The sequence below is a fragment of the Oryctolagus cuniculus genome, chromosome 5, assembly GCF_964237555.1.
Source record: "Oryctolagus cuniculus chromosome 5, mOryCun1.1, whole genome shotgun sequence".
Classification (NCBI taxonomy): Eukaryota; Metazoa; Chordata; class Mammalia; order Lagomorpha; family Leporidae; genus Oryctolagus; species Oryctolagus cuniculus.
Window position 1 is genome coordinate 166,409,017 of NC_091436.1, and position 7,920 is coordinate 166,416,936.

Below are 7,920 nucleotides of genomic sequence, written 5' to 3' on the forward strand. Positions count from 1 at the left end.
GCTGAAACCGGAAGCGATCCCAGCGTCTTGGACAGATGGACGGGGCGGCCCCATCCAGTGGGATGTCGCGCAGCCTTCTTGGAAAGGGAGGAAACGGTGACCCACGCCTCCACGTGCATCAGCCTGGAGGGCGCTGTGTTAGGTGAGAGAAACCAGCCACAGGGCAAATAATGTTTGAGACCACCCAGAGGCCTCAAATTCATGGAGAAAGAAGCAGAATGGGGTCGTAGGGGTGGGGGAGAGGGTACAGTTTCAGTTTGGGGAGGTGAGAAACGAGATGGATGATGGCGCCGGTGGCACAATTTGAAGGTACTTAGTGACAAAGATGGTTAAAACGGTGCATTCACGTTCCATGCGTGTTGCCACAGTGAAGAACACAACAGCTGCATTTAGGATCTGCAGCTTCCCGTCTGAAGTCAGGATTAAGTCCAGCTTGCTTCCCCGGGCCGCTGGAGAACAGCTGGGAGAGAGGTGGATGCACCAGGAGGATGAAATCCGGGGTCACGGGGTTAATTGGCCAATTGAGAAGGAGCCGATGAAAGCAAGCTACTGTCTGACCCCCTCCCCCCTTGTCGGACAAGTGCAGACAGAGTCGGATTCAATTATCACAGCCTTCTCTGAATTAACTCTTATCTTTCAAAGACACGAAAGAGGCAGTTAAAGTGGGCGAGCCCGGCCCACCCAACATCTTTAGAAAGTGTTCAGCACACAGCCAAGACCAGAGCAACAGCAGATCAGAGCCCAGGCGGACCGTGGAGTGCGGTCACCACATCTGGATTCGTTGTGCAGAGTGACCACATCTGGGTTTGCAGGGCTCTGCGGTGGAGCCCGCCAGGACCGCAGACCCACGCCCGGGGCACAGAGCGCCCGGCAGAGCGAGGCAGCGGTATTCTTTGTGTGTGTGCGCAGTCAGGTTGTATTTTCACATCACCTCAGTGTGGCTCTCATCAACATCAGTGTCAACCCTCAGCAGGCCAGATGTTACTAAAATATACGAGGTGTTTCTGAAATATGTGTGGGCATTGTAATAACGGATGCGTTTTCTCATAATAATCTCATGTTGCACGGTACAGGCCGCCCAGGGTCACCATCCATGCAGGCTCTGACGTTGGCCAGCTGCCTGGTGCCTCCACTTCTCCATCTGTAAAGTGGGAATGATGACATTAACCTCCTGAGTTCGTCAAGGAAGGCCCCAGGACTGGAGCTGCAGCATAGTGAGTGGACCGTAGATTCTGCAGTCTATGTGAGCGAGTAGGCGAGAATGCCTTCCAGTGACTGAGCGAGTCTCTGACCTACCTACCCCACGCCTTCCTCCACAAGTCATTGGATTCACGTGCCCGGCCCGAATTCTTTGCTGGGGCCGCCTTTGTATAGTTTCTCCTGGGGAGTCGCGAGGCTGAGAAGCAGAGGGGCAGGCACGTGGGAATCGTGGCAGCAGACACGAGATCCCAGACGGCTGCCTGCGTTCGGGCAGTCTCCACACACTCAGCTGGCTTCACTTTTAGGAAAACTTCGCCCCCGTGGCTGGGACCCGGCCCGCCCCCGGGGCACAGGAAGCGGCCAGCTCTCTGGATGACATCAGCACTGTCTGACCCAGGAGCCAAGTGCTCAGCCGAGAGAACTCCAAATGAAGCCAGATGGTGTGCTTCCTTTCAAGAGAACATGTGTTCCCTTTTTGCAAGAAAAAAGCGCCTCGGGCTTGGTGTTTTGATTGCACTTGGCTCCTAATGTTTGTGGAACAGGGAAACGAGCTAGGAGTGCAGCGATGGAGGAGTCTGAGTCATGTGTCTGTCAGGAGGACGGAACAGGAAACAGAGGGAGGGCCAGGCTGGCCATGACATCAGCCCTCAGGCATGCTGTTGGGGCTGGAAAAATGCGGCTTCCCTCCCCTGGGGCTCTGGATCAGCTGGAGACAGAAGCCTGTGGGTACCCTGCCGGGCCAACTCCCGGACACAGTGAACCTCATCTTGGACGTCTTATCCGGGAAAGGGAGGCAAAGGGCGACATGTCAGCCGTAGGCTCCTGTGCTGAGACCGGCTGGGAGAACCGACGGCAGGAAGATCGTGCCCCCGCTCAGAACACCCGCGGGGAACGGACTCCCAGCTGTGCAAGGTGCTTCCACGGTGCCTGGGCTTTCCCAAAACGGGCTTGGGAAAACAGCGGCTTAGTGTTTGCAAAGTGCCTCCCGGGGAAAGGGGGACTGTGGCCTCTGCCTCGGGGCCCGGGAACCAGCATTGCGCAGGCAGCCGTGGGTCCCGAGTGAGGGGTGGGAGCGAGCATGGAGGGGGCAGGGCCTGCTGACTTTGACCCGTGACCGAGAGGAGATGCTATTTTTTTAAATCTCCTTACGGAGGACACACTAGACCCGAGGGATTCCCGTCTGGCCCAAAGTCCAGCCAAGCACTTAGCCAAGGGCGGAGTCAGACCGGACGCAAGGAACAGGATAGGAGCCGCGGCTGCACCTAACTGGAGACAGAGGCGCAGAAACACTCGTCTTCATCTTCCCGGAGACGCTGCCACCCCACAGCGTCCGCATCGGCAGATACCCAGGCCCGGCACAGCGGACAGGGAGGCTGCTGGGTAAACTCAGCCCCGCTCCGTGGGCCTCGCTGGCCACCGCCCGCCACTGTCAGCTCCGTCCTGTCGGAGCCCACCCTCAGGGCCAGGCCGCTTTTGTACCACAGGGACGGAGCGAGGTCGCTGCCGCGTGAGCTCACAGCCCACGGCAGCCCCAGTATTTGCACGCTGGCAGATTTAGTGGCAAAACAGATTTTCTTTTGGTAAAGCTTGTGTGTATGTGTATCTTTCTTTATTTTTTTAAAGATTTATTTATTTATTTGAAAGGCAGAGTTACAGAGAGGCAGAGTGAGAGAGAGAGAGAGAGAGAGAGAGAGAGAGGTTCTTCCATCTGCTGGTTCACTCCCCAGATGGCTGTAAGAGCCAGAGCTGGGCCAATCCAAAGCCAGGAGCCAGGAGCTTCTTCTGGGTCTCCCACGTGCATGCAGGGTCCCAAGCACTTGTGCCATCTTCTACTGCTTTCCCAGGCCACAGCAGAGAGCTGGATCGGAAGTGGGCAGCTGGGACTAGAACCGGTGCCCATTTGGGGTGCTGACACTGCAGGCGGCAGCTTTACCTACTAAGCCACAGCCTGGCCCCATTTTTTTTTTTAAGATTTATTTATTTGAAAGAGTTACAGAGAGGCAGAGAAAGAGATAGAGAGAGGTGTGTCCATCTTTCTTTCCATCAAGGGCTTTATCAGATGCATCGACTATAACATAGCCTCTGACCTTGTACTATTTGCAGTTGGTTTTCATTTCACAATTTTTTTATCCCTCACAACTGGATTACAATCAGTTATTCACACACACACAAGTTGAAATAACAAAACCTTATTCAAAATATATTTGTAAAATTATTTCTTCTGGCTTTCATTACCCTCAAAACACTTCCTGTTTTTCTAGAGTTCTTATTATGTCTTGGGTTTTCTTTTGCACTCTTGTTGACACATTGGTTTGTTGGACACATACAAGGGTACTTCAGACAGTTCATGGAAATAGAACCTAAAGATAAGTTTACATGGTTCTAAAAAAGTGGTTTAAGGGGCTGGTGTTACCGTGTAGTGGATAAGCCGTAGCCCTTGATGCCGGGAACTTGTTCGAGTCCTGGCCGCTCCACTTCTGATCCAGCTCCCTGCTGGAGAGCAGTAGAAGACGGCCCAGGTGCTTGGGCCCTGCTCCCACAGGGAGACCCAGATGGAGCTCCTGGCTCCTGGCTTCAGCCTGGCCCAGCCCTGGCCGTTGTGGCCATTCGGGGAGTGAACCAGTGGATGGAAGCGCTCTCTCTCTCCATCTCTTTCTGTCTCTCCTTCTCTCTCTGTAGCTCTTTCAAATAAATAAGTACATTTTACTCTTTTTTAAAAAAAGTTTTACAGTCTGCATAGTTCTTTTCAAAATACACGTTTTCCATAAACTTTTGAAGACCACTTGTTCAGCTTTTCAGTCTTACCTGAGAGCAGGCACTTCAGGGGGAGAAGGTTTGATTTGGCTCACCGTTTTAGAGTCTCAAAGTCCAAGACTGGTGGCCCTGTTAGCCTGGCGCCTGAAGGGGGTGGTGGATGGGAGGCTGCCTGTAGGAGGAGGAATGTGGAGGCCCAGGAAGCAGAGGGGACAGGGAACATGCTCACCCGTGCACCACCCTTCCACCTAGTCCAGTCAGGTGCTTCCCAAAGACCCTGCCTCAGACACCAAATTGGGTTGAGCTCTGCCCTTAATCCATTGTTGGTGAAAATAAGACTTTGGGGACCAACCCCCTAACACAAAGGCCTCTATGAGACACCCATACTGTCACCCCAATCATAATACCCCATATGCGTGGATTGGGAAAGTGGTTTTTTTTTTTTTTTTTTTTTTTTTTTTTGGACAGGCAGAGTGGATAGTGAGAGAGAGAGACAGAGAGAAAGGTCTTCCTTTTGCCGTTGGTTCACCCTCCAATGGCCGCCACGGCCGGCGCACCGCGCTGATCCGAAGGCAGGAGCCAGGTGCTTCTCCTGGTCTCCCATGGGGTGCAGGGCCCAAGCACTTGGGCCATCCTCCACTGCACTCCCTGGCCACAGCAGAGAGCTGGCCTGGAAGAGGGGCAACCGGGACAGAATCCGGTGCCCCGAACAGGACTAGAATCTGGTGTGCTGGCACCTCAAGGCAGAGGTTAGCCTAGTGAGCTGCGGCGCCGGCTTGGGAAAGTGTTTTAAACACCGAAATAAACTTGTGCTTTAATTCTATTTTCCATGAATTTTCAAGGATCGGAGTATGTAAAAGCACGTAAGAAAAGAAATTACTCGGCTCCAGGAAACATCCCTGTATCATGACTTGCCTGGTCCCTGAAAGTTTGGTCCATTTCAGCTGGCTGGTTTCAAGGTTAGTGAGCAGGGACCAAGGGCTGTGCCTTCAGTTTGCCTTCAACCAGAAATGAGCAGTTCCAGGAGTGTTGTCTCTCCGTCCACCTCAGGAGCTGACCGGCTGCCGGCCTGGGCTGGATTTCTGTCCAGCTGTACATCTTGAGTGGAGCCGCACCTGGGCGGCGACTATTTCAGGAAGGTTGGGTGCACCTGTTGCCCACACGCCTTGCCGCTGGCTGCAGCTCAGCTGTATCACATCGAGAGAGACCATCTCCTACCTGTAGGCTTAGGGTGCGAGGTGACCAGGAAGCAATAATGACGATGACAGAGGCGGCCGCCCGTGACCTCTGCCAGGCCGGGGTGTTGGCCTCTTGTTCACTCACTGCTGTATGGTGGCTCCCAGTGCCCAGGGCCAACACTGCTTACGGCCAAGGCAAGCAGAGTGAGGCCAGCAGGAGCTCAGTGACCACCTGCGGGTCTGGTCTTCCCGTGCCATTAGCCCTCACGGCATGGCCATGGCTGCAGCGCTGTCGTATTCATTTAATAAGTGAGAAAATGGAAGTTCTCAGGTTGACTGTCCCAAACGGTCACGCATGGGAGGGAGGCCTTCAAGAAGTTCATGGAAATGGCATATGATCGGAAAACTGCGTGAGCTTCAAAAGGCTCCTGCACCAACGTCCGTTTATCCGTTCCTTCTGTTGTTCCTAAACTTTCCTTTACGCAGCTGATGAGAGGGAGCAGCGACCTGAGCTCAGGTCTCTTTGGCCCCAGCGCCTTCTGTCTCTTTCTGCGACTCTTCCTAGTGCTACTAGGGGACAAGCCCAGTGACCTGACCAGTAAGATGAGAGAGTGCTCATCAGAGTGTTTGCTAACCACAATATTAATTACCCCAGGGAGCAGGTTAAAGGTTATTTGTAGGGCAGCGGGAAGCCCAGTCTATGGCCAAGTGCAGATAAAGACCAGGGGCAGGGGCTGGCTTTACTTGACTCTGTGCAGGCAGAGTTTGTTAGAGAGGGTACCAGGCTGGTGGTGCAGACGGCCGTGGAGCAAGGGCGCGCGAATCCTCTCCACTTGTCTAGTAAGATGTTGTTTGTAGGACAGCTGGGGCCCTGGCTTATGGCTGGGTCTGTGAGCAAGGGAGAGAATACACAAATGCAGTGCCTCTGCCTCTCTGTAACGCTGCCTTTCAAATAAATAAGTAAATCTTTACAAAATTAAAATATTACAGGCATAGCCAAATTCCCTTCTAGTCATTGCTTCATCCCATTCTTAAGGGAATCACTGTCACCACTTTGCATGCTTTGTCCCAGGACTTTTCTCTGTGGTCACTCACGCACACACACACATGCACACACACACACACACTCACACACTCATGCACACTCACACACACGCACACACACACATCTTCCTATATATTCTTACGTAGCTGAGTTTATGAATTTTTAAAAAAGTGTCCGTGGAATCCTACTGTGTTTTTCTGAACTCATTTCATCCTGTAAAAAGGTATCTCAGAAAGTGTTCTGTTTATGTAGGGATCTGCATGGCTCTTCTATGAGGATTTTAAATGTTATGTTTTTGTTTCAATGACAATAGAAATGCGTTTCCTGTTTTAAAGAGCCAGCTTCCCCCTGGAGTGATAATGAGCAGTTGGGAGGGGAGGGTTTTATAGAAGAAGGCCTTGCAATAGCCCACAGGTGGCAATCTGCAAAGGCTGGGAACAGGGCCCCCTTCTAGGGGCCCAAGGAGCACGGCTTTTTGCCTTTAGAAGACATCTGTGAGTTCCGTTGGGGATGCAGGGAAGTGTCTGGCCAGCAGCACGGGGGGCGCACTGGGCCGTGAGACCACTGCTGGAGCCACTGCACCCTTTGAGACGTCCTCCTTCACCCCTAAGTTGAAAAGGAGCCACAGTGTGGGCTCCACAGGAGCATGATAGAGATGCAGAGCCCCAGGCCCGACCCGCACCGGCCTTGCCACAAGACTGCAGGCGATCCGTGCCCACTGGGCTGGAGGAACACTGGCCCTCTGGTCCCTCAGGCCCGCTCCAAGGGCAGCTCCCTGTTGTTGTAAATGCCAGCAGCTGGGGCACCCAGGCAGCCAGAAGCAGAAAACACAGTGGGCAGCACTCGGTCTGGGGCAGCGACAGGTGCCTCCCCCAGAGGCCCGGGCCCCCCAGCTCCCCCGCCCTCGGGCTCCTGTTTCAGGATCCGAGTCTTCTGCTGAGTCACCAGGGAACAAGGCCGGAGGAAGCACTCGCTTCCTGTGGGCCTGGCGGAGCGGGCGAGGCCTCACTCAGAGCAGGGTCTGTGCACAAAGGTGCAGTGGCCGCTCCTAGAGCGCCGCAGCTGGCTCTGTTACAGGAAGCACGTTACGTTCTTTTTTCCATTCCCATCTGCGTTGTCTCCGGGAGTGGCCAAAGGACGGGAGAAGAGCAAGGGATTTGTGTATCTGTCTGCTTCATCCAGGTGGGCGCTGGGGCACAGGCGGCCGTCTCTTACCCACAGGATCCCGCAGCAGGGTGAGGGGTCTGTGCCCCTGGCCGCTAGTCCTGCCCAGTGGTGGGGCTGTAGGTCACTTCTGAGATGTGCCCCACCCAGTGTCAGCACCCACAAAAGGCTGCCACCATCTCTGGGCCCCCTGCCTCGTGGGGGTCGGGGTTGAGCAAACCTTTCACGTATCCTGTTGCCATTTGGTTTTTCAAATAGTGATATGGTCACGTGATTCAAAATCCAAAAATTGTACAGTTAGATTGGAGAGTGTTAGCCCCGCCCATTTCTCCCTCTGCCTCTGCTCTTGTAGGCAATGACTCTGGCGTTTGTTACATAGCCTCCATCCAAACACAGGCAAGTACAAACACACGGTCTGCCTTCCGCCTTGTGTATACAACAGTAGCATACTGGCTGCATGGCCTGTACTGTTCCTTGCTTGCTTCAAGGTGTACACAGCTCTTGGTTCCTGTGCTTGGGGAACCGGTTCTAGGACTGCCCCCACCTCCAGCTTCCAAAATCCAAAGATGTTCAAGTCCC